General features: G+C 52.2%; 1 protein-coding gene across 2 annotated transcripts in view; it reads left to right on the top strand.

The window, feature by feature from the left end:
- Positions 1-24,739, top strand: part of KLHL29 (kelch like family member 29) — a 312,110-nt gene that overhangs the window by 76,741 nt on the left and 210,630 nt on the right. The window contains exon 2 of one of the 2 annotated variants that reach the window (XM_060117757.1): positions 8,146-8,253. The gene's annotated coding sequence lies outside the window, so the exon portion shown is untranslated. Of the gene's footprint in view, positions 1-8,145; positions 8,254-24,739 lie in introns of those variants that run through there. The other variant, XM_060117756.1, reaches the window with a different exon arrangement.

Genomic DNA, 24,739 nt, shown 5'->3' on the forward strand with positions numbered 1-24,739 from the left:
CTAGGATTATCAATCTTCCATGCTCTTGACCACCACCCAGGTGTGTCAGGGACTAAGATGAAAATCCAAGGTGAAGCTCTGATTGTGCCATGGAGCGAGGCTGCAAGGTTCAGACTTGGGAGGAGGGGTTCCCAAACCTCTCTGCAACTCCCTGGCGAGACCAAAAACCCACCGAGTCTAAAAGCCCACCTTGTTTTACTCTGTGAAGCCGCATTTTCCCCATCACTTCTCTCTAAAGCTGTCAAGAGGCCAAGGACCAAAGGGGCATGGGATGCCGAGCAACCCTGAGCCCTGGCAGCTGAGGTATCAGCCGGACCTGGCTCGGTCCAGACCCTGACAGTGAGCAGACGCTGGATCCATGATCTTGTTTGGTAGTTGTCTCTCCTGTCCCCACGGCTGTCTCCCACCCCCTGACATGTACAGCTGTGGGCCCCACAGAGGACCGATGTGGTAGCTAACTGAGTGCCTGGGACACAGGTCAAAGGCTCCCCTTAAGAATCGAGGCAAACAGCCCCAGGGTCTGTCACCAGGAAAGGGACAGCCTCAGAGAAGAAATTGGAACGGGGAAGGGGGGAGGGAAGAGGGAAGTCCTAGTCTCTCTGGGATCTACTTGTGGGTCCAGACTTGAGGTGGGCTCTTGCCTGGCTGTGAATTCCAGTGTGCTCAATGCTAAGATGGGGGTTGCCCCATGGAGCCAGTATGGAACCTCCTGGAGACCAGCTGGGTCGCCAGCTTATCAGGCCACGTTCTACTTCCTCCTTCCACTGCTCTCACCCCTCCTGGCGTATTGTTCTGTTTTACTCCCCAAGACCCTAGATAAGTCTTGTCCAAATGTTATAGCCTGGCCCCAGGAGTGCAGGGACAACCAAGGGAAGAGACTTGTTCACATCTGAGTCAGAGTTTTAAGTGGGCAGCATGGTCTTGGGGGTGGAGACTCCACAGATACCCCACCCACATGGCCACCTGGACGGCACTGGAGAGGAAGGTACCGTGGCTCTCGGCACCAGGAAGGAGAGCGACCCCCGTACCCACAGCAATCCAGCTCCGCAGCGTCAACAGCTGGCCTTCCTGTCGGTGAATTAGGGATGCCGGCCCCTGTCCTGCCTCTCCTGGGGTCCGCGTGGCCGTCTAATGAGGGAAAGAAGATGCAGAAACACTCCAAAGAGCCCGTGGCACCAGGCAAATGTGAAGCATCATCATTAAAAGCTTAAATTTACGGGTCTGAAGGAGAAGCAACATCTGGGAAGGAATTATTACAATTTAAAGGGAGGATGCAGGCCTGTTTATAAGAGCGAAATCTGGAAGCAGTGTCTGATTTTTTTTTTTTAACTGGTTTGTATTCCAATCATGCGGCTGTGGTGTGAATGTCCAAATGTTCGAGGCAAAATTGTAGAAAGTGAGTTGAGTCTTGGAGGCGGTTTCCTTCCTTCGGCAGAGCCTTACTGAGCATCTACTACGTGCCAGGTGCTGCACGCCCTGCCCACATCTTCCTGCCGCCGTGGGCGAGTGGGTGTAACAGATTTGCTGGAGCCTCTGCCCTTCTCTCCAGCCTGCAGCCCTCAGGAAATGCAAGGTCTTCCCAGTCCTGGATCCAGTGACAGGAAAGCCTCTGTAAATTTGTGGGGGGCTCTGAGTGGTGGGGCTGAGTTGGTGGATTCCTAATTTAATTGAAGTGGGTCTGCCTTGCAACAAGAAAAGAGTTTGTAGGCTTCCCTGGTGGCGCAGTGGTTGAGAGTCCGCCTGCCGATGCAGGGGACACGGGTTCGTGCCCCGGTCCGGGAAGATCCCACATGCCGCGGAGCGGCTGGGCCCGTCCGTGAGCCATGGCCGCTGAGCCTGCGCGTCCGGAGCCTGTGCTCCGCAACGGGAGAGGCCACAACAGTGAGAGGCCCGCGTACCGCAAAAAAAAAAAAAAAAAAGAAAGAAAGAAAAGAGTTTGTGTCGGGGGAACTGATTTGCAACCTTTTTTTTCTGAAACCTTTCAGCCTAGGTTTCTGGCAGAGCCCTGTCGTGGCAAAACTTAGGATCCAGTCAGGCCACAGGCACCCCATCGTGCTTCTCTCCCCATTCTCCTCGCCCAGGCCAGCCGAGCGGAACCAGGAGATGGGCCATTGTGAAGCCTTCTTTGGCGACACTGTGTTCTTATCTTGATATTCTCCAGGGATTCGCCCAGGAGTGTCTGTGCTCCAGAGAGTGCAGAAAAACTTCTGGAGAGGAGTTTTCAGGAGGAGAAGGGGTGAAGGCAGCGGGAGGAGGTCCAGGAAGCGAGAGCAGGTGTGTGTCTGATCACAGAAGTGCAGGAGAGCTGGGGCTGTCCGGGGCAGGAGGCTGGACATGGCAGGGCACTGGGAAGAGTCCAGACTGGCCGGGGTTCTTGGGGCCCCTGCCATAGAGGGACTCTGGCCAGGGAGTGACTTGACCCATTCTGGGGCTGAGCACCACCCCTTAGCAGTAGCAGGGCTGTGAGCCAGGTGAGAGATGGGGAGGCCTCGCCCCAGGCAGCCATAGCAGAGATGGGAGAGAACTGTTCCGAGCAGTGCCGTGGGCCCCGAGATGAGGGTCCGGCAGTAGCAGCTGTGGAGGAAGGTCGGTCCCGAAGGCACACAGTCTCAGGCAGGCGGTGGGGGGACATGGATTGGTGGAGCAGGGAAGCTGCAAGGAAACCTCAGTGCCATGGTTTTGACCCACCAAAGCTCCACCCTACCCATCAGAACCCTACTCCTTAGAATTGAATTTCTCTCGCTGGAAAGAATTTCACGTAATTTTTCTCTTGGGGTGGGGGGTGATGATGAAAACGGTGTTGGGAAACACCGAGTTAACAGGAACGAAGAACCTGGGTGGGGCTTCCCTGGTGGCGCAGTGGTTGAGAGTCCGCCTGCCGATGCAGGGGACACGGGCTCGTGCCCCAGTCGGGGAAGATCCCACATGCCGCGGAGCGGCTGGGCCCGTGAGCCATGGGCGCTGAGCCTGCGCGTCCGGAGCCTGTGCTCCGCAATGGGAGAGGCCACAACAGTGAGAGGCCCGTGTATCGCAAAAAAAAAAAAAAAGAGAACCTGGGTGAGCTGCGGCCCTGCCAACAGAGGTCTGCAGTAGGGGCTGGGGCCATCTGGGCTTCTCTGCTGTGAGAGGCTCTGCTCAGGGTCAGGGGGTCACTTGGGAACCTGACCACCTCCGGGGCATCTGCGAGCTGCCGAGAAGTGGGCAGTGGTTGTGGGGAGGACAGCCAGTCGGGTTGTAGGGTTAGTTTGGACTCACCGGGACCTGACTGGAATGCGGACGTCCACCGACACCCGTGCTTTTATTCAGCCCAGGGTGGTGACTGCAGAGAAAACACAGAACAGTGCTAAGCTCCTCGCTGATTGGGATCCCAGGAACGAGGGGGCCGAAATCCAGAGCAGAGACGTGGGATGGAGGCACAAATCCAGAGCTCCACTTCCAGCTCCCTCCCACTTTCACTTGCTATGTGACTTTAGGTAAATCTTATTGTCCATGAGCCTCAGTTTCCTCATCTATAAAATGGGAGTACTCATTGTAAAGTATTCACAAGCTTGTTAGAAAGGTAAATGAGAAACTGTGAACGGCTAGGCTTTGTCAACATCAGACGTTATGAAAATATTATTATTATTCCCTCAGTCAGGAGTCATGGCCTCTGAAGATCCTATCTTTCTTTGAAGAACACATGCCCGTAGAAAAGCTTGCCAGGTGGTGCATCCGTATCGTGGAGAATATGTAATGGATCTCATCAGTGGCCAATTCTGGCTCCTTAATGGAAGGAAGAAGCCTGAGCATTGTGCTGGGTGGGCTCTCGTAACCGGCTTGTGCTCCGTCTTTGCATCTTAATTCTCCCCTTTTAAAAGCAGTGCCTTCCGGACCCCTTGGTCCGTGAACTGTCGAGAACCTGATGGATAAACCTCAGAGACAGTGTTTATTTTCGGGTTGGCAACATGCCTGCAAGCTTTGGTGAACCCATGGTTGATGTTATTAATGGATGGCCTGGTTTTCTCTCTTCTTAAAAGAAGGAGAATGTGAATGAGAGTTCCCCTTGCAGGATACGTTCAGAGCAGACATCCAAGCCTGTGCCAGGGGTGCCAGAGAGTCCTGCACCTGGGCTGGCAGGAGGGTGGCTGTGGGAGCGGGTTTCCTTGCTATAGTTTACAGCCTCCAGTTCCTTTGCTTTTTTTCTTCCTTCCAAGGAAGGCAGAATCCTTGTTTCCTAGTTGGCTGAGGGGTAGTGAGCTACCCGGGCGCTGGAATCATAATTGGGTAGCATGGTCGAGACCCAGGCAGGGCTGCTCTCTGATCCTGCATCAAACGGGAGACTCCCTAATTGGTTTTTCCTCTCTTAAGGCAGTTTCTCTCCAAAAAATTGATATCTTTTATAAGGAAGTAAAAAAAATCCTGGGGCCCTTGTTTATTATTCCTCTTGGCTATCAATTTGGTTCATGTCAGGAACCATCTTTATTTGTAAATCTAGAGTTAGAATGGATCTCAAAATTTTCTTTGAGTTTAATTCTGAGGATCTCCCAGCATTTAGGCAGTTATGTAACCCAAACAGCCTATTCATGTGTCCTGCTTTCATATGGGCCTTTATGCTGTGTCAAATTCAATTAGCATCTCTTAAAGGCCTTGAGAAGGTGAAGGACTTAAGACCAATTTCACAGGCATTGACTTACTACCTATGGTATTTTTTAAACTAAAGTAAAAGAAGTCCCTCAGCCTTTGGCTTTTTAAATTTTATTTTCCTTAAGCCTGGAAGCTGCCCTTTGATGATGAGATTAGTGGAAGAGAAAGGGTCAGTTTGACCAGAGATGTCAAAGGTCAGCTCCAGAGGTAGTACCTTCATCTCCCCTGGCGTTGGAAAACCACACCTACCTCCCTGTGATTTCTCGGGTTCTTTCCTGAGATTCATTTTCCCAGGCCATGATCTTTGGAAACTTAAGGTTTTACAGTGTTATCATGGGAATGAAATTATTACTAGAAATCAGTTTCTAGTCATTTATTTTAAAATCACTTAAAATACCATGCATCTCATTAGAGTAGAATGTGTTTCGGTTGATGGATGTAGCTTATAGGCCTCCCAAGAAGAAAAGGTACTGAATGAAGGGTCTCTGTACACCCCCATGTGATGGGTGTTATGGGCCAGAGATTCAAATATTAAGATAATGTCTGTTCTCAGGATGCTCAGGATTTGAATACAAGGAGTAGAGGTTGGGTGGGAGAAAGCAGAGCAAGAAGAGGAAAGAGATGAAATTACTGAGGCATAAACTAATAGCAAATATGAGCTAAGAACAGCTAGAAACCCCTCAAGGAAGGAGCATCTGGTTGAGGTGGGCAGAGATGTCGTGAAGGAGGTGTGACTTGCCCTGGGACTATGAGTGGATGATGGCAGTAGTGAGATGCTGATGCTGATGCTTTTGCTGAGGATGATAATTATGTACCAGTTTCTCTGATACATTAATAATGGGAAACAAGAGTTCATAGAAATTAAATAATTTAGCCGATGTCACAAAACTAAGGGCCATGTTAGAATTCTAATTCGGATGTCTGATTCCAAAGTCCTGCTTCTAACCATCTCTGAGAATGTATTCATTAGGGTCTTGACAGGAAACAGACACATTCAAATGTGTAATTTGAAGAGAGTTACCTGAAAGGACTGTTCACAAAGGTGGCAGAGAGAGAACTAACTGTATGGAACCCAACACCAACCAGAGCCGTGACCTTCAGTAGAGAGTCACAGCCATCCCATGAAGACAAGCAAGGAGGCAGGAAATTGGGAATAAACACCCAGCCCCACCCCAATCCCTGGTCTCCTGCTGATGTCTGCATTGGCTGAATGTAACTGGAAGTTGCAGGGTCTCAGAGCTGGAGTGACACCCTCTCTGCCGGCCGGGTAAGCCTCTCAGGACACAGAACCGGATGGAAAGCCGACCTGGAGGAGCGAACAGAAGATGCCCGGCACAGCCTGTGATGTCTCACACGTCAGCTCACATTAGGATCTTTGCATAAGCACATTAGGGAACAGTCCCAGAGAACTCAGTTTGCATGTGGGTTATTTTTGTTCGGAACTTTGTTTCGGTTATCTCCTCTAGAAGTGGCCTGTGGAGACCACAAAGGAGGAAGGATGAGGCCATTGTCATCAGAACAGTTTAGACAGCACTGGTGGCTGCCCCCCTGCACTCCCCACCCCCCTCCTGTCTGGACTGTGCTGTATTCGTCTGGCACAACCCAGAGAGCCGAGCCATCTGGGTTGCAGAAAAGGGAAGTGGATTAACCTGACATTGGCAACCAAGAGGTCTGTCTCAGAGAGGGAGAGCTCTTTCTAAGGCTTGCTGGCCAGGGTCTTGGGCTCTCAATTAGTTAGTAGCCTTTACAGTGGCCTGCAAGGCCCCAACGCTAACTGAATTCTCACCTCTCCAGCTTAGTGTCCTATAGTCTCCCGTGTCCAGCCACAGCTGCGGATCCAGGAACACAGCAGTCACGCTCCCCCCGGGGCATTTGCACTGGCTCTTCCCTCTGCCCTGAATGCTCTCCCCGGACACCTGCACAGCCCAGGCCCGTATCACCTTCCAGTGTGCTTGAATGCCATCCTCTCGTGAGGCTTAGTACCCCGACCCCCCCCTCTAAACTGCACCACAATCTCCCACAGTCATCTTCTGCTCTGCTGCTTCTCTGATAAATAGTCCCGACAACCTTCTAATATATTGTACAATGTGTACTTATTTCTTAAGGTTATTGTTTGTTCTGTGTTTCCATCCACTAGAAGATGAGCTCTATGAGGGCAGGAATTTTTCTTCCTGTTTTGTTCACTTGTATTCCCAGAGCCTAGACACTGCCTGACACATAAGGGGGATGCCCTTAATATATATTGAATGAATGAATGGGTAATTAAATGAATGAGATCCTCAAGAATCTAAAAACGGACTGACCACTGTCCCCTAGACCTCTCTCTTCACCGACACATATCTGCCGAGGCTCTTTCCCAGAAATACGTCGATCGTTTATTATCACCAGTACTGTCAATATTTTGTGGCCAAAAAGATCGATTTAACTGTCCGCTTCACATAAGCTTGGTAGAGGAAATGTACTCACGACTTTGGTATCAAAATTAAATGGTGACCTTGGCTTACTTTGCTTCCCCACTGAGGTTATTTCATAATCATAAAGGGAACACGCTATCCTTGGGAAAAATAATATTTTTGCCACCTTCAGCTTTAAAATGGCTATTTGATATGGCCCGTGTGTGTCTGTCAGCAGCAGCTGAAAAAGCTTGAGTTGAGAGGCTCCGAGAAAGACCCGTTGCATCGTCAGAGAGAAGCTCGTCATAAGGTGGAATTAGTTTACAATAACTTATTTACCTGTCCACATCCTTCATATCACATTAAAGATTTCTCCCTGCTATCCAGGACTCTGGAGTGCTAAGAGGAAAAGGGAAAATCAATTGGTAATGATATATTAAGTTTAGAAAGAGATACCGATTCCCAGGTAATGACAGTCATGCGTTTTTTGCAGTGGAGGATGCCATTTCCTGTCGTGAAGATGGCTTTCACGTATATTATATTTGAAAGAGGGAACTAGGGATAGCCCTGCCTCCCCATATCCTATAGCCTCTCTCTACAAGGTAGTAAATCCATATATTTTTTTAAAAACCTTCTCTCCAGGGAACCCATCCTTTGCCTCCTCAAGGTCTTCTTGTCCATTGTCTAAAAGTAATGATGTGCTTTTGTAGTTCTAGAGTTTGTGTCCTGTGCTCTTTTCAGCATGAAAGAAGACTTTCTTATTTTTCCCCATCTCTGGAATTTCTTGGTTTGGATTAGATGGAAGGGAATGCCATTATTCTCTCTCTTATTGAGTGTTCATGGATCTACCATGGGGATTAGGGCTTTCTGTGTTTGGGGGATGGAGGGGTGAGATCTAGCGTCTGCCCCTTGGGGTTCTCTGCTGCCCACTCGGATCCCCTTATCTTGGTGTGCCAGGGCAGAGTTTGGGCATGGCCTGTGTGAGATCATCCACACCGGGAAATCCAAGATAGGGACAAGCTTCCACTTAAGTTGGGGACCATCTAAGATGCTGGAATTCCAAAGAGATCTTTTTGCAAAAGATGATACCTTTTCCCCACCCCACCCCCACTCTTCTGTCTCTTTTTAGACGGCCTGGCCTCCTGGTGATGCTCACGCTGTGCTAAGTGTTGGTGGCCATCGAGGATTTTGCATCCTGGGGACGAATCCTGAGCTTGCCAGAGACGGACGGTGCAAGGTAGGTCAGCTCGCCTGGAAATCAGAAAGTCATCTTCTCTACCACTGATTTCCTCGGGGAAGTAAGGTAAATGTAGCTGGTCCTCTCACGCTTTTGGTCAGTGAGATTTTTACCATAGACATGGGATTAACTGGTAACCAGAGCCAAGCTAAGCCACCTGGGCCCCACCCTTCTGGAATCAACACACGAGCATGGCTGTCACTCTTATTCATTCACTTGGGACTCTGGTCCTCCAGGAGGTTGGATCTGGGGGTGGCCAGCAGCTAGGTGACTACTTAGCTCCTTAAAAACGGCAAGTCTTCTTTTGTAATTTAACTTTTCTTGTTATTATAATAGTATTATTAAATATCATTAAAATATTATTGATATTATTAATATTAAAACAAATAATAATATATTATTTGTTCAATGTAAAAATATTTTAAAAGATAGCACCTAAAATTATATAAATTACTTATAATTATAATCCTGAGAAATAACCATTTTAGTGTCCTTTTCCAGGCTATTTTCCTAAGCATATACATAAAGTGTACACGCACACATGCACAACACAGATGAGGTCACACTGTATGTACTAGTTGGTAATCCATTATTTTGACTTCACAATATGTTGCAGGTACCTTTTTATGTCAGTAAATACAATTCTGTAGCATTTTTAAAGGCTTCATATTGTATGGTTATAATAAGCCACACAGTTTACTTAACCAGTGCCTTAATAATGGAGATCTAGTGTATTTTTAATATTTCACTCTTACAGACAGTACTATAACAAACATTTTTGCATATATGTCTTTGCATAGTCATTTGATTATTTCCTTGGATTAAATTTATAGAGGTCAGCCTTAAAATTTTGATTCAGGAACCTAGATCAGGAAGACCAGGCAGCCAGGAGAGGTGGGGGGAACATGGCCTAACCCTGTGAGGGCAGAGTCTGATGAAACAAATCAGAGAGCTGGGCCTGGAATGAAGGTGGGAGTTGGAGGTGTAGGCCTCAGGATTCAGGACACTTGAAGCTGAGCTGGCCCAGGCTAGCATGTCTTGATGGCACTTGAGCCTTTAGAAGTCCACGGGCCGAAGCCACCTCTGCATCACTCCTAGGGCTGGTGCTGGGCGAGCTCAGATGCTGCGTTCTCAGCAGGCCTATGCCCTGGTGCCCTCTGACCAGGAGCCTCAGGGGCTCTGCCTGGGGCTAGCCTGTAGCCTGGACTCCAGCTTCCTTCCACAGCAGGGGTCTCAGCAGCTGACCAACAAGGTTCCTGCTATGTCCTGATTGTCTGCTGGTCAGAGAGCTTTCTCTTTGGACTCAGAGACAATGGAGTTGGGGATGCGCTGCACTCCCAGAGCCCTCGCACAAAGGGAAGGGATCCTGAGTTGCAGGCAGACTGGGTTGTCAGCAGGAGGCATGAGGAGGCTCCAGGCTGGGCCTGAATCAGCTACCGAAATAGAAGAAACATCCACGCGCATCCAGCCTGCTGCCACCCAGCAGTCAGTAGGGGCGGCCAGTGGGGACAGATGGGCTCCTGACCTTGAGAGTTGTTAGGCTGTTGGCATGCTCCTAAGGACATCACTGACTGGCTGTCCAGCTGTCCAGCTACTCATCCTGGACACTAGGGAATGCTTTGCTTCTGTGATTGTCGGGCCAGAGGAGGGGAGTTGGAAAACTAGACAGTTAAGCTTGGATTTGGTGACCGTGGAATTCTCAGCTCTTGGAGGGGGCAAAGGTGGAGTTAAGTGTCTGAGAAAAGATTCAGGAGATTCTCTTCACAGAAGTCAGCTTTCCAAGAATACGCCTTCAAGTTTTAGAGTGTGAGTGTGAGTGTGGCTGAGGTGAAGTGGGTAGAGAGACCCAGGGCAATGGGTCTAATGGCCTTTATTTTGGGGTCTTCTATTCCCTGCCTCTGATGCAGGGTGACACATGGCTCTTGTTCATCCCAACCTTTGAGAAGCATGTATTTTAGGATCGGGAGGGACTTGAAGGTTATCTCACCAGGCATATCTGATAGGATACACCCCTTGTGGGCCTTAAATCTCTGTGCCCACCAGACTGGTCTTCTCACTGTGAACTCATGGTGGTCTTCCCTACCTCCTGGCCAGTCCCTGGAGGATAATCATTGATTCTCTCCGTGCTCCCTTCCACCACCCCACCCAGCGCCTGCCAAGGCTTTCAATAAATACTCACCGCACACACACCCACAGCCTTTCCTGGGAGCACCACCATAGCATATGGCCTGGAGCTGGGTTATATGTTTCCCTCACGTGCAGGACTCCCACAGATTCCCAAGAAGATAGGAAGCTTCCACGGCCTGCTTTGACCCCTGGTAACCAGTGGAAGAGCTATCACTTTCCTGTGGAAATTGGGCCAGGTCACTGGGCTCCATGAATCCTGCTACAAAGCGGGATCTGCTCAGATGCAGAGCATGGAGGGCTGCTCTCTGCTTGTCCGTGGCTTGATGAGCATCCTCTGTGTAACCAAGAGCATGGTACCAGGACCAGCCAGCAGGAGGGAAATCTGATGCCAGCACTGCAGTGTGCGACCGTGGCCAGGGTGGGGCTGAAGAGTTAAGGGGTAAGCTGAGGACCTGGTTCGTGCAGAACTGAAGACTGAGCCAAGAATGGCATTAACAGGCACCTAGGCTCAGAGGTGATGAAGGGCCAGTGCCGAGCCCCATGGGTGCGGGGGATGCCCCTGTGCAGCATCCCCAAGCCTTCATCCTGGGACTGTCTCAGTGCTGCCTATCCAGGCCCCTAGTCCCCCTGGGTGCCCTGCATCCTGGGAGGACATTACAAATGTCTCCAGAACTAATGGGACCTGGAGCTGTGCCATTAGAGGACACCTTGTGCTGTGCCCTGGACTTTTGCACTCACAGCAGCTTCACCCGGCAAAGCCATCCCAAAGGTGCCCTTGCTGACCACACACATCCTGCGCCTTTCTGCACTCCCTCGCTCTTCACAGCCTTGCTTCCTTGGACCCCCGGCCCCTCCTCCTTCCTTCTCTTTCTGATCCCCCTTTGGCTTCCACCCTGAGGATGGCCCTGTGGGCTGGCATTTTAGTGCCGCTTTCGCCAGCACATCCAAGCTGTCACCCACTTGTCCTTGGTTCTTGCTGCCTGTCCTGGCCCGCCCTGGTAACTTCCGCAGCCCCTACCTTCCCTGGGCCTCTGGACCCTCAGATGTCTGAGGGGGCCATGTAATCACGCCAGGGGGCTTGGGCACAGATCCTTCAGCAGAGCCTTAGCCAAACCCTCAGTGCTGCCCAGGCATCCTTCACGCATCACTGGTCCATTCCCTTTCCGGTCCTCGCAGCTGTTCCCTGCCTTCCCCACTGTCCTCAAGACCTCCAGCCAACCCTGTCCTCCTCAGGATCAGCAAAAGACCTCCGTACTAGTTTCATGTAGACATGGAGCCTCCCACCCTCGGCTTGGGTGGGCTGCATCTCTCTGTCTTTCTGGCCGCTCCAGCCCCTCTTCCTGCTTCTGCCTGTAAATGAAGGTGTTTGTGCTACCGGGTTTCCCTCAGCTTTACTGTCTCTCAGCAATGCCTCTACTCCCTCTGCCTCAGCGGTCCGCAGGGCTTGATCCTCAGGAAGCACCTCTGTCCTAAGGTCCTGACCACTTCTCCATAGTTCTGAGAATCCATTACCCACCGGTCTGATTGCATCTCAGACTTGACCTGGCCAAAAGAAGCCACCTCATTGCTCTGAAGCCTTTAGGGATACCTCAACCCTCGCCTCTCCCTAGGCTGTGAACCTCTGTCTCCTTTGTCTTGAGCCTCTCATCCTCTTTCCTGGACCATGAGCTTCTGGAGGACAGGGACCATTCTTTTTTTTTTTTTTTTCGGTACGCGGGCCTCTCACTGTTGTGGCCTCTTCCGTTGCAGAGCACAGGCTCCGGACGCGCAGGCTCAGCGGCCATGGCTCACGGGCCCAGCCGCTCCGCGGCATGTGGGATCTTCCCGGACCAGGGCACGAACCCATGTCCCCTGCATCGGCAGGCGGACTCTCAACCACTGCGCCACCAGGGAAGCCCTGGGACCATTCTTTTATCTCCCCATCATGAGATCAGATGATCTTATTCAGTTCAGAGGTCACAGGACTGCAGGACAGATGACCTCACAGGCAGTGTGGTAAAAGGGACGCTGGACTGAGAGACGGGCCACTGGGCTCTCATCCCAAATCCACCACTAATGCCAGGCAAGCCCCATACAGCTTTCTGAGCCTCCATCGCCTCTGCTTTAAATGTAGAATAACCACCCACCCACTGACCTTCCTAGCTCCCAGGAGAAGGTAGACAGGTTCAGAGGTAAAATGACATTACCTGGGCCAGCAGTGCTCAGGCCTCAGAGAACACTGCAGTCACCTGGAGAGATTAAAAAAATACAGATGCCTGGGTTCTTACCCCAGACCTTCTAATTGCATTGTTCTCATGAGGATGGGCATCTGTGTATCTTAAAGCTTTAACCAATACTCTCAACTCAAAGGTGTTACCAAATTCCTGGATTCTAAGCCCTGAGGATTTGGGATGGAGGTTATGGAGATTTGGCAAAACAAAATTGCTGTATGATATGTAATTTATCTACTCTTTCAGCTATTCTAAAATCTACCCCCTGGGTCAAGGCTTCTGAAAGCTGGGTACCATGGCAATAGCACTCTGTCAACCCTGTTCATCTCACCCCACCCCAAAATGATTTTACATGAACCCTACGGGCTGTTAGAAGATCTTATTTTCCTACGGAACATGTAGATATGGTCACATTTAGGATTTTGTGGCAGTTAATGTCCATCCTGTCACTGTGACTCCTTTGCTGGGACCTGAAATCAGTGCCTCTGATTTCAGCAAAGGCATCTCCTCCCGAGCCATCATCACAGTATCTCATGTTGGATCATGTCGTAACAGATCAGCTCCTTGTTTGTCTCTTCTAAGTCTAAACAGTAGCTCTCAACCCTGGCTGCATATTAAGATCACCTAGGGAAATTTTTAAAATTCTGATATCCAGGCTACACACCAGATCAGTTAGATCAAAATCTCTATGGCTGGGACCCAGGCATTAGTATTTCTGTGACACTCCCCAGGTAATTCCCAGTAGGAGGTCAAGGTCAGGGGCACGGCCAAGCCTGGAGGCAAATCTGTGATCCACCTGTGACAAACGTTTGAGACCTCCTAGGGGTGTTTTCGTGGAGACAGCATGCCCTGCACACTTGTTTGTCTCCCTCCTGCTTTTGATTTGCATTGTCTCACAGTCTCCTTTTAAGTCACCTTCAATCCTTTCTGAACTCAGTGAGGTGAAAACAGGCAGAACCGAAAGCTTCCTGCTTTTCTCTGGCTGGGCCCTGGGCAGCCAGCTCCCACCCCATCAGGCCTCCCGGGAGAGAGGGTTGCAGACCCCCTTCGCTACCCATAGGTGCCAGGCCAGAGCCGTCGATTCTGGCGACCCCACAGTGGGGAATTGCAGCCAGTCTGCCAAGAGCCCTCCAAGGCCCGTGAGAGATGCTTGGTCAGTTCACAGCACCTGTGTGCTGACACGGGACTGGGGCAAAGAGGCGACCGACAGGCTGGTCTGTCAGAGCATCACTGTGCCTGGGACGGCGGCTGTGCCACCCTTGTCTGCCCTCCTTGGCCTGTGAGACTCGGCCCCATGCTGAACAACGTGCTGAGATCATCAGCCAAAGGTAGGCGATGCCCCAGGGGTGGACCCCCCATTTCTGGAGTCGAGTTGTTGGAAGCAGCATATGCACAGGGAGGGTGCTTCCCCTTGGCTAATGGGGGCGGGGCGCACACAGCAGTTCACTCTAGCTGCAAAACCTTGTTTGGCACCTGGGCTAGAAACAGCTTATCTGCAAACCTCAGAGTTTATTTTTGTGGCCAAGTTTGATTTCCAAGTGACCTGTCTCCTTCCTTACTTTGCACCTGCCCCAGACACCAGGGCCGATGGGAACAGTTGTGGGTTTGTGCCCTACAGGAGGGCACCTGGCCCAAGGGCACCTGGGAGTTGACACCCAGCCTGTGCTCTGCAAGCTTTGCTGTGCCTATGAGGGCTCAGAGGGAGGGGCACCTCTTTCTAACTTGCACAAAATTGCTGAATAGGCTGGTAGTGGCCCTGCCAGAGTCCTGCCCTGGGAGAGCACCATGCACACATCTGTCCGGTGACTGTGTATGGAGGCTCCTGAATTTGTGAGCTGCTGGCTCTTATTGATAGTTTCATATACTCACAGGTCACTCAGAGCTTTTCAGCTTTTGTCTGCTAATCATAAATTCTCTCTCTCTCTCTTGCAACATGACAGATAGAGCCAGAAGCATTGGGGCTGTAAGAAGAATACCCAGCACACGGTAACACTCATTCCTTCATCCATTCATTCACTGAAGCACTTACTGGCAGCCACACTGTATATTGTCCTAGGTCCAGGATCCAGAGAGGTCAGACAAAAGCCTGTCCTCAAGGAGCTGGCAGTCCAGTGGGGAGACCAGCAAGTAAATACATTCTGACAATAAGATGTGATCAGTACAACAATAGGAATTTATACAATGTGCTATGGAAGAACTCATTCAGTCAACAAATATTTCTTAAGCACCTGCTCTATGCCAGGCTGTATTCCGGGTACTGGGGGTACAGCAGTGACCATATGAGACAAAATCCCTGACCCAGAGCACATATTTGAGGCCATGAGAGTATTCAGCAACTAGTTTGACCAAAACCACAGGCTTCCAAGAAGAGGTAACTTCAAGCTGGATATGTGTGTATGTGTGTGTGTGTGTGTGTGTGAGTGCACACACGCACGTAGGCAGTGTTTCAGGCAATAGAAACAGCTGCGCAAAGGCCTGAAGGTATAAAGGGACAGGAGAGCCAAGAGCATAAGTGCTAAGGGAGACCTAAGAGTTGGGAGAGGTGGCTGGAAAGGTAATTGGGTCTCGGCTGTGATGGGCATTGAGTGCCATGCTAAGCCTCCAGAAGCCACACTCGCAGATAATGGAAGCAGAGCTGAAGGCTCACGGAGCACTGGCCAGAGAGCAGTCTCAGAGCCAAGCTCCCCATAGACTCCCTGAGCCCCAGAGACTCTTTGGCAGCCTCGTGCTCAGGGCAGGCACTGCCCCAGCCTCACTTTGTTAGAACGTCCAAGACTAAGACCGTAGGACTTACTTTACCTCTTCCCATGACCCAGTGCTTTCAGTTTGCAAAGTGTTTTCACATAACTTCATCTACTTGGTCATAAGGGAGACCCTAGGAGGTAGATAGAGAGGGATTATTGTTGCCATTGATTATACTGAGCAAAACAAGCTGAGGCCCAGAGAGGGCCAGTGTCTTGCCCAGGGTCACACAGCCAATCAAAGCAGAGTGGGAACTAGAGTCCTTGTCTCCTGGTTCCTAATCCAGAGCCCCTCCTGCCTCCACATCAACTGCTACTCCTTAGATTGAAGCCTAAGACCTCTGAGCGAGTGTCAGTCTGCATCTGCCTGCCTTCCACAAACATTAGTTGAGCACCTACTATGTGTCAAGCCCAGCATTGAATGAGCATCCTCTGGGCCTCAGTGTAGTCCCACCCCCACCCAGGAAAAAAACTGGAAGAATCACATCTTCCTTCCTTCCTCCCACCCACAGTGACCCAAGAGGCCCAAAGACCACAGTCAGCCAGGCCCAGGCATCCCCCACCTACACCAAGTTGAACAGCGAATGGAATTACCATTGCAGGCTGGAGACCACTCACTCACTGCATCCTCTCATCCAGGCCCCTCGGAGGCACATTCATGACAGCTGCCGGTGCATGTTCTCACTCTGACTTGTAAGAGAGCTGGATGCTGAAAGGATGCGGGAGACTTAATTCTCATTCACAGAGCTAGAGCTTCCCTGTGTAAGACAGATGCAGCCTAGCCACCCTCACGGGCCCTTCTTTTGATTTGTAGCAACTCATTTAGATAAAAGCATCTGGTTTGTGAGGTAGCAACAGCAACAAAAAATCATTAAAAACATATTTTCTGCTTTTACAAAGTGACCCAGTAACAGCACAGGAGGTAACAAGTAACCTACCCCCCTCCTCCAGGTACACAGGCAGGTGCCGAAAGTGGGAAGTGAGAGTCCGGACACGGAGAGGCTCTATCCAGGGTCCCTTCTCAGATCAGTGCCGTGCTCACGGATGTGCACGAGGCAGCCCCCAGCAGCCAGCCAGACAGCCTCACCCTCCCATGAGCACGTACAGGAGGCATCCTGCTTCTCCAACCCCGAAGACACAGTGCGATTGCTTCTTTAGCACCAGTTCGGGGCTTTCTAACATGCAATCAGTGCTCTGCGTCTTGCACACGTGAGCACAGAGCTGCACCACAGGCTCTGTGAATCGGACAGAGTAAATCTGACCCCGTACCAGCTAGCCAAACGCACCTCCCCTGACCTCCACCCCGGCCCCCATGCATGCCCCTCGCACTCACACACGGCCTCTGCTCCCCTCCAGACAGACCCTGTGCTCCTAACTGCCCCTGCTTGTGTGCATCGAGCCTCTGAGCACCTGTCCTGCGAAGCCTGCATCTCCCAGGGGTGCCTCTCCCATCCCTGCCCATCTCCTGGCAAAGTGCTCCCAGGCCACCCACGCTGGGAATTTTCTCTCTTCTCTGATTTCCTGATACTATTACTCTCCCCGGCACCCATTTGGTTCTTTGGGGGTCAAGTGCAGTCCTTTCACTGTCCAGTGTGCTCAAGGCTCATCCCCGGACCACTGTGAGCTCAGAGCTGAGCACATACAACACTGTATAGGAACCGATCATAGGAGGTCACCTCACACGGCCTGTGGCGGTGCTCCTGGGTCCCTCAGCCCCCTGCTTCCCTTGTGTCACAGAACCCTCTCACCGGGCACCTGGCTGTTTTCTTGTCTGCCTTGGGAGACAGCTGGGAGTCCCCTGAGGGCAGGGACAGTGTCTTGGTCACTGGGTCCCTCCCCACAGCCTGACACGAAGGCTCTGGCACAGTTATGGAAGGAGTGAGTGGTATGGGTGCCTCGCTTAGAAGCATCTCATTTAACCTGTCTCACCTGCGTGGACTCAGGGTCCTGCCACGCCCATGAGAGCAGCTCACAGCTGCCCACCTCAGGGCAGTGAGGGCAATGCACCGACCCAGCCCTTCCAAGGCCACGGCCCCTGGGGCACCAGCACCCCAGGCCAGAGCTCTCCTTTCTGCTGTTCCAAGCTCAGTCCCCAGTCCCAGAGGAAGACAGGCTCCCAGACCCTGCTGGAACCCAGGGTCTCAGTATGCTCAATTTAACATTTAAAACACTTTGGAGAAGAGGTCCCATATTCAAAGGGACCTCACAGCATTCATTCATTTGTTCATTCATTCATTTGGGGAACATGTGTAGTAAGCAGTGTAGTGTAGGGGTCAAGGGCACAGATGATGGAACAAGACCGCCTGGGTCCTCATCCCAGCCCCGCCCACACCAGCTGAGTGACTTCTGACACGTTATTGAAACTCCTCGTGCCTCAGTTTCTTCACCTGCAAAATAGAGATTATAGATATACCTGCCTCGTGGGGCGGTTGAAAGGATTAAATAGTTCATATAATACAACACCTAGAATAGTGCACAAAACATAGCTTAATACGAGGGTTTGCGGTTATTATCCTAAGGGCTGGGACCCCAGCCGACTCATGGACTTAATTCATACTTTCTTCAGGACCAAATGCCCGCCCCCTACTTCCGCCCCATGCCGGTCACCCTGTGGCCTTTGCTTGCTGAATACATCCAGTCAGCAGGGGACCTCTGCTCCCAGGGAGGTGGCCCTCCTCAGACCACAGGGATCCCAAACAGCCGCTGGGCTGCAAACTGATTCTCCAGGGACAACGGCAGAGGGTCCTGGGGCCCCTCCTCCTCGCTTCTGGTGGGGGATCTCCCAGCACCCATCACAGAGGACTTGAACTCCTGCTCAGCCCACAGCTGCCCCAGCAGCCTAAACCCGAACAGTGGACAAATGACCCTCAGAGCACTGAGGCCTGCCCCGTCGAGGGCTGCCACTGGCCGGCTTTGGGACCGGGAAGCATGTCCCTGCTCCTCTCTGGATCTCAGTTTCTTTGTCTGTGTCATGAGGGGGTTGGATTCATGATTGATCCCCAGGGGCCAGTCAGGCAATGTCCCTAGGAGTGACACTCTGGCTGTGGCCACATGGGGGCTTCGGGGACTCCACAATTAGCACTGTGGCTTCAGAAGGTACGTCAGCTTGTCCTTGGGGCATCTGTCATTAACAATTTTGAGGTCATCATCTGGTAAATAATTCATAACCCCAGAGATGGGATAAGCCGCCAATAAACAATAATCCATTTAGAATGAGGCTTGGCAGAGGCACGTGCAGCCGTGGTGACGCAGCTCCCTCCCCGCCTCCGGTGTCCTGCTGATGAGCCGACTTGGGCCTGGCCTTTCTGAAGCCCTCCCTCCCCACCCCCTCCCCTGGCTCAGCAGGGTTTAGTCTCTGGAATAACAAGGACGAGTATTGAGTGCTGACCAAGGGCCAAGGGCTGTGCTGGATGGTTTCCATGTACTTTCTCCTGGAATCCTCCCAACAACCCTATGGACGGACATGGGTACTATTATTGTCCCCCTTTACAGAGAAGTAAACTGAGGTTCCCAGAAGCTAAATAACTTACCCAGTGTCAGAGCACGAGCAGTCTGGGACTCAGATCAACTCTGGCTCTGAGCCCGCCTGTCCCACCCCCTCCTACTGTGAGTTTTAACCTCTCATCCCTTGTCTGGCCTTGATGTCCGTGTGACCTGTGCCCTCCCAGCTAAACTGGGAGCCCTGGAAGCCTGTGTTCCCCTGCTGGTCTCCCTCACCAAGCGGGGGGCCCAGGAGGTGTTTCATAGAGACTGCAGACCCCAGCCTCACTGGCTGGCTGACTAGTTAGTGTATAATTAGACTCGTGAGTGGTGTTTAGAGGCCAAACCAAAGCCACTGGGGCAGGGAGTAGGAGGGCATGTCTTCCATCTGAACTTCCCATCTTCTCCCTGGCCTGGTACACTTCTCCTTATCAGGAACACAGCCTTCAGGCCATGCTTCCCCATCCTGGGGGAGGAGCTCTGTGCCCAGATGGTGTGAACCTGGCTGTATGGACTGGTCTTTAGGAGTGGGTGAGCCCTGCCAAGAGCTGTTCCTCTCCTGCCCATACTGTCGCCCTACCAGCAAGGCTAGCTGCTCACCCTACATTTGCAGGACTACTTCAAAGTCCTGCCCAGGGGCCCCCAGTCAGGGAGAGACCCCAAAGAAAAAGAGGTGAAATCTCTCCCACTGCCCATTCTTGGCTTCTCCTGGGTCAGGGCACACAAGGACACATCAGCACCCCCACAACCAGCGTCCCCAGGGCCTGCAGTCATGAACGGTCTTGGTTACACTTCTCAGGCCACCAGAGCCACCCTGAGTTGGGAGCTGTGAGGAACAGGGTAGAGTTGCTGGATGCTGGGCCCTGGACATGTCACACATCTGGAATGTTGCACAGACCTCTGGGCCAGGCCGTGTAGTGCGGGAAGCCACAGCGGTCCCAGGCGTGCTCATTTCTCAATAACTGTGGTAACCAGCCCTGGGAGAGGCCCCTTATAGCCTTCTCACCTCTCCTGTGGACAGCAGGGTGGTCAGGACTGGAGGACACAAAGGCCAGGAGAAGTGGTCCCTTGCTGCGTTCCAGAACAGCTTGCATCAGACGGAAACTTCCCATCTCCTTGGAGAAGGCTTCCCTGAGGAGACACTGCTCCTGTCCTGCCGGTCAGGCTCCCACACTGACCTACATCCCCAGGCCCCTTCCTGTACAACTTTACATCCAGAAGTGGGGGAAGATCACCCTTGGGCATCGCCTGCCTTTGGCTGATGATCTCAGCATGTTGTTCAGCATGGGGCCGAGTCTCACAGGCCAAGGAGGGCAGACAAGCGTGGCACAGCCGCTGTCCCGGGCACAGTGATGCTCTGACAGACCAGCCTGTCGGTCCCCTCTTTGCCCCAGTCCCGTGTCAGCACACAGGTGCTGTGAACTGACCGAGCCTCTCTCACGGGCCTTGGAAGGCTCTTGGCAGACTGGCTGCAGTTCCCCACTGTGGGGTCGCCAGAATCGACGGCTCTGGCCTGGCACCTATGGGTAGCGAAGGGGGTCTGCAACCCTCTCTCCTGGGAGGCCTGATGGGGTGGGAGCTGGCTGCCCAGGGCCCAGCCAGAGAAAAGCAGGAAGCTTTCGGTTCTGCCTGTTTTCACCTCACTGAGTTCAGAAAGGATTGAAGGTGACTTAAAAGGAGACTGTGAGACAATGCAAATCAAAAGCAGGAGGGAGACAAACAAGTGTGCAGGGCATGCTGTCTCCACGAAAACACCCCTAGGAGGTCTCAAACGTTTGTCACAGGTGGGTCGCAGATTTGCCTCCAGGCTTGGCCGTGCCCCTGACCTTGGCCTCCTACTGGGAATTACCTGGGGATCCCGGTGACTAATGTGAGACATCTGCCTCTTGCTTATCCCGAAAGGAGGGGCGCATCCCCTGTTGTTCAGGGCCTTGTTCCCTGGGGCTGGTACTTCCTCTCCCGCTGGCAGCTCCAAGCTGAGACCTGCTGCGCAGCTCCACGGGGGCCCCAGCAGTTCCCTCCTCCAGGCTGGCTCCTCCAGCCCATCAGGACGAGACTTCCCGTGCCCCGTGCCCTTGTGGACGGATTGACAGAAAACAAAACTGTCATTTAGGGAGGGGGAGGCGGAGAGCATGGCATCTCCGTGGGCTCTGACAGATAGCAAGTACAACCTCCGACAGCCCCCAAGAAACGATGCTCTATTACGTGTGTGCTCCCATGTAATTTGTCCTTGTGTTCTCAGTGAGGGCGTGCTGTGGGGCTGCTAAGTGACACACGTGGAGGGGGACCTGCTAGGCCTGCCCCGTCCTTCTCCTCCTCCAGCAAGACCTGGGGATGGCTCAGCCCTGACACTAGAGCCTCTCTCTGCCTCAGGTCTCCAGGGCAGGAAATTCCATCAGCTCCCACAGTCCCCACTGAGGTGGCTCCTACAGGCTTTTCTTCTATCTGACCTAAATCTCCCTTGCTGCAATTTAAGCGCATTTTCCTTTGTTTTGTTTTGAATGGAAATGGGGAACAGCTAGTCCCCAGCTGCCTCCTAAAGCAGGGTGAGCCAGAAGTCCTGCCTCCCGCCACAAGGAAGCGTTCTCAGAAGCCTGCACTGCTGAATCCCTCCCGAGAGGAGTCTCTGAGAGGACAGCTTGCACACTGAGGCATGAGACGAGGCTCCATCCCTGGAGGCAGAGAGCCTGGCGGGGGCAGAGCCCCTGCTTCGGGCACAACACTGCCGTGGCCCCTGAGGCTGCTGAGTGAACCAGGGGAGAGGTGGGCGAGCGAATGGATCAGCACCACGCGGTGAAAAGTGCAAGGATGGAATCTGGCCAGGGAGCTGGGGGAGCTTCCAGAAGGAGGTGACACCCACCCATGTTAAATCCCAGAGGAGGGAGGGAGTCAGCCAGGAAGAAGAGGACAGGCCTTCAGGCGGATACCGGAAGGGTTCTCCTCCCGTCCAGGCCCCTGGTTTGGGTTTGAAAACATCGTCCTCTTAGTTATATTTGTATTATTATATTATTTATGTTAATCTTAGTTACAGTTCTATATTAAGCAGATTTTTTTCCAGCCTGCCTCTGCTGGTGGTGAGGCTGGAGTTCCACACCCTCACATGGTCCTCCACTTTTCAGTGAGCATACAGGTGGGAGAAGCCCCCATGGGCAAGAGCATCCTGGAGGGGGGTCTGTTGGCCTTGTGATATCCTAGACCTCTAGGTTTCTGTCTCGTTTTTGTGCCTTTTTACTTCTGGGAACAAATAACCCCCACTTCTTTTAGCTATTTTGTAGTCCATTGAAGACAGTTCCTAGAAGAGATGGGTTCATAGTTAAAAAAAAAAAAATTAAATTTGATTGGAAAGCAGTAGATTGCAGCTAAGTTCTGAGTTTAAAAAGCAGTGACGGGCTTCCCTGGTGGCGCAGTGGTTGAGAGTCCGCCTGCCGATGCAGGGGACATGGGTTCGTGCCCCGGTCCGGGAAGATCCCACATGCCGCGGAGCAGCTGGGCCCGTGAGCCATGGCCGCTGAGCCTGCGCGTCCGGAGCCTGTGCTCCGCAACGGGGGAGGCCACAACAGTGAGAGGCCCGCGTACCGCTAAAAAAAAAAAAAAAAAGCAGTGATGCTGAGTGTCCCTGACAGCACTCAGGCAGGATGCAGTGAATGCGAGAGAAGAATTTTTATTTTTCCTAGGCCAGTGGAATTAAAACCTTCCGATTCTGTCGGATAAATGGAGAGAAACTGAATCCTCTTTTCCTAAGCAGTTATCTAACGGCAGTCCTGAGATGTGAGCAAGGCCATTTGACTTTTTTTTTTTTTTTTGTCCATTGGCTGGTCAAAAGCCCCCTCCAGACTACTCTGCCTCGGTACAAAGGGACCAAAAAAAAAAAAGCATTGATTGGATTTAAATAATGGAATTGCCATTAATATCTTCCATAGAAGAAGACTGATTCTGACTTGGATTTATGGGAACTTAGGGCTCGTAAAAGTAAACAGAGTGGTAGTCGTTCAATATTAATGCATCACCCACCCCGAGGGCTGGTTAAATGGATGGGCTCTCGGCCAAAACCCCCCATGCCAGCAGCTGGGTTACAGGGGCCTCTGGAGGGTGGCGAAGGCATCCTGGGCCCAGTCCAGTTACCAGCTGTGCCGGTCTAGGAAGCCAGGCTGCGCCCTTCCCCGCCTTCCTTCACATTCGATTCTAAGGTGAAGATCACTGCCCTTTTTTGTCAGGAGGCTGTGGGGGAGACCAGCAGCTCTCCCTGATACTCTGCAAAAGTTCACTGCTCCTAATAGGAACGAGGACCCTCTGATGGACCAGAAAAGCCCCTCTCTCTCCCTGAACCCCCTAAGAGCTCCCACTCTTCTGCAGGTGGGTGGGTGGGTGGACCACCACAGCCTCTAGCGCTGCTGTTCTTGGCCCAGAACTCAAGGCCTTCAGCGCAGGGACATGTGGGCTTGGGGTTTCAGAAGGAGTTTCTCCAGTGACTCTTTACTCCTGCTCAGGAGAAGGTGGAGGTGAGGCCCAGGTCCTCTGGGAATGTGGTGGCAGGGCCCTACGTGGACCAGGGCTCTTCTTCGGAAGGGCCGGTGATTGAAGGCGATGGGGGATGTCAATGACATCACAGGGCTGGCAGCTCCCACTCATGCCAGCGTCCCACCCAGCTGGGCCTTCAGCTCCACTCCTGACCCTCTCACTCTGCCTCTCCCCCATCCAAGCAGTGTGAAGCCCTTATCACTGTCCTCCAGCCTTCTAGGTGCTATTGATCTCCTGTCCCTCAACTATACACCAGTATCTCCCAGACCCATCCCCAGGGTCTGTATAACATGTCCCCCTGCTCTCCCCAGGATGATCCCCAGGTGCCACAAGACCTCACAGAACTCGTCATCTTTTTTCCAGCCCACTCCTCTGGGAATGGCCACGCCATCTACCCCGTCCCCAAGTCAGAAGTGTGGGCGTGCCCCCAGCCCTCTCCTCCGTCACTCCCCATCCCCAAGCCCTGGAGCTAAGCTCTGTCTCCTAACCTCTCCCCACCCATCCCTCTCCTCCATCCCTGCTGCTCTTGACTTGGTTCAGCAGGTGCTCACCACTTGTAACCTGCAGGACCACTGTGGTCTCCCGCCTCATTTCTCCCCCTCCCCCTCTTTGCTCCCTTCCGGTTTCTGCACACTGGCCTCCAGAATGATCCTCCAGGGTGCAAACCACACTGCCAGTTCCCCCCGTCCAGGTAGGATAAGGTCCAGACATCTGCCTTTGGAACATCCCCATCCCCGTGCTGACAGCACGACCCATGATCACACTCTGTACTTTATACCACGGTGCCTTTTCCATGCCTTTTCCTCTACCTGGAATGCCATTCCCGTCACCCTGTCTGGACTTGCCCACCTAGGCCTCCTCCCAAGGCAGAACCAGCCATTCCCTCTTTATCATGACATGCTGTTTGTACTTTGAGTGCAGGAAAAGAAACGAACCTTTGAGGGCCTTCTGTATCAGACAAGTTTGGGGCCGCCTGCCTTGCCCACTCCAGCTTCTGGAAACATCTGCACCCACCCACAACCCCTGCTGCTGCTAGCAGGTCATGCAACCCCACCCCTCTAGTTTACTGGATGAGGGGCAGAGTCCTGATTTCAAGGGTGCCCTTCCATCGGCTGGCCCGCAACGTAGGGCTGATGGCTCCTGACTTTTAAAAATTCACTAGACCAATAGGATCTCTCTCCAGAGAACCAGAGAGAGTTCCATTTGGGGCTGGGCACTTCAGCTGAATGGTAATACAGATGCAACACAAGAGCAATTATTCTGGAGCTCTGTGCCTGTCAAGGTTCAGTCTCAAAGGCAGTGATAGGGAAGGAAAGGAAAAGGAAGATGATGGCCTAGGAGAAGCAGAACCTTGAACAAGAGATGGAGCTCATCGTGGCTGGTCCCTGAAGCTCTTCCTGTTTCTGCCCA

The sequence above is a fragment of the Mesoplodon densirostris genome, chromosome 14 (genome assembly GCF_025265405.1).
Source record: "Mesoplodon densirostris isolate mMesDen1 chromosome 14, mMesDen1 primary haplotype, whole genome shotgun sequence".
In the NCBI taxonomy this organism is placed as follows: domain Eukaryota; kingdom Metazoa; phylum Chordata; class Mammalia; order Artiodactyla; family Ziphiidae; genus Mesoplodon; species Mesoplodon densirostris.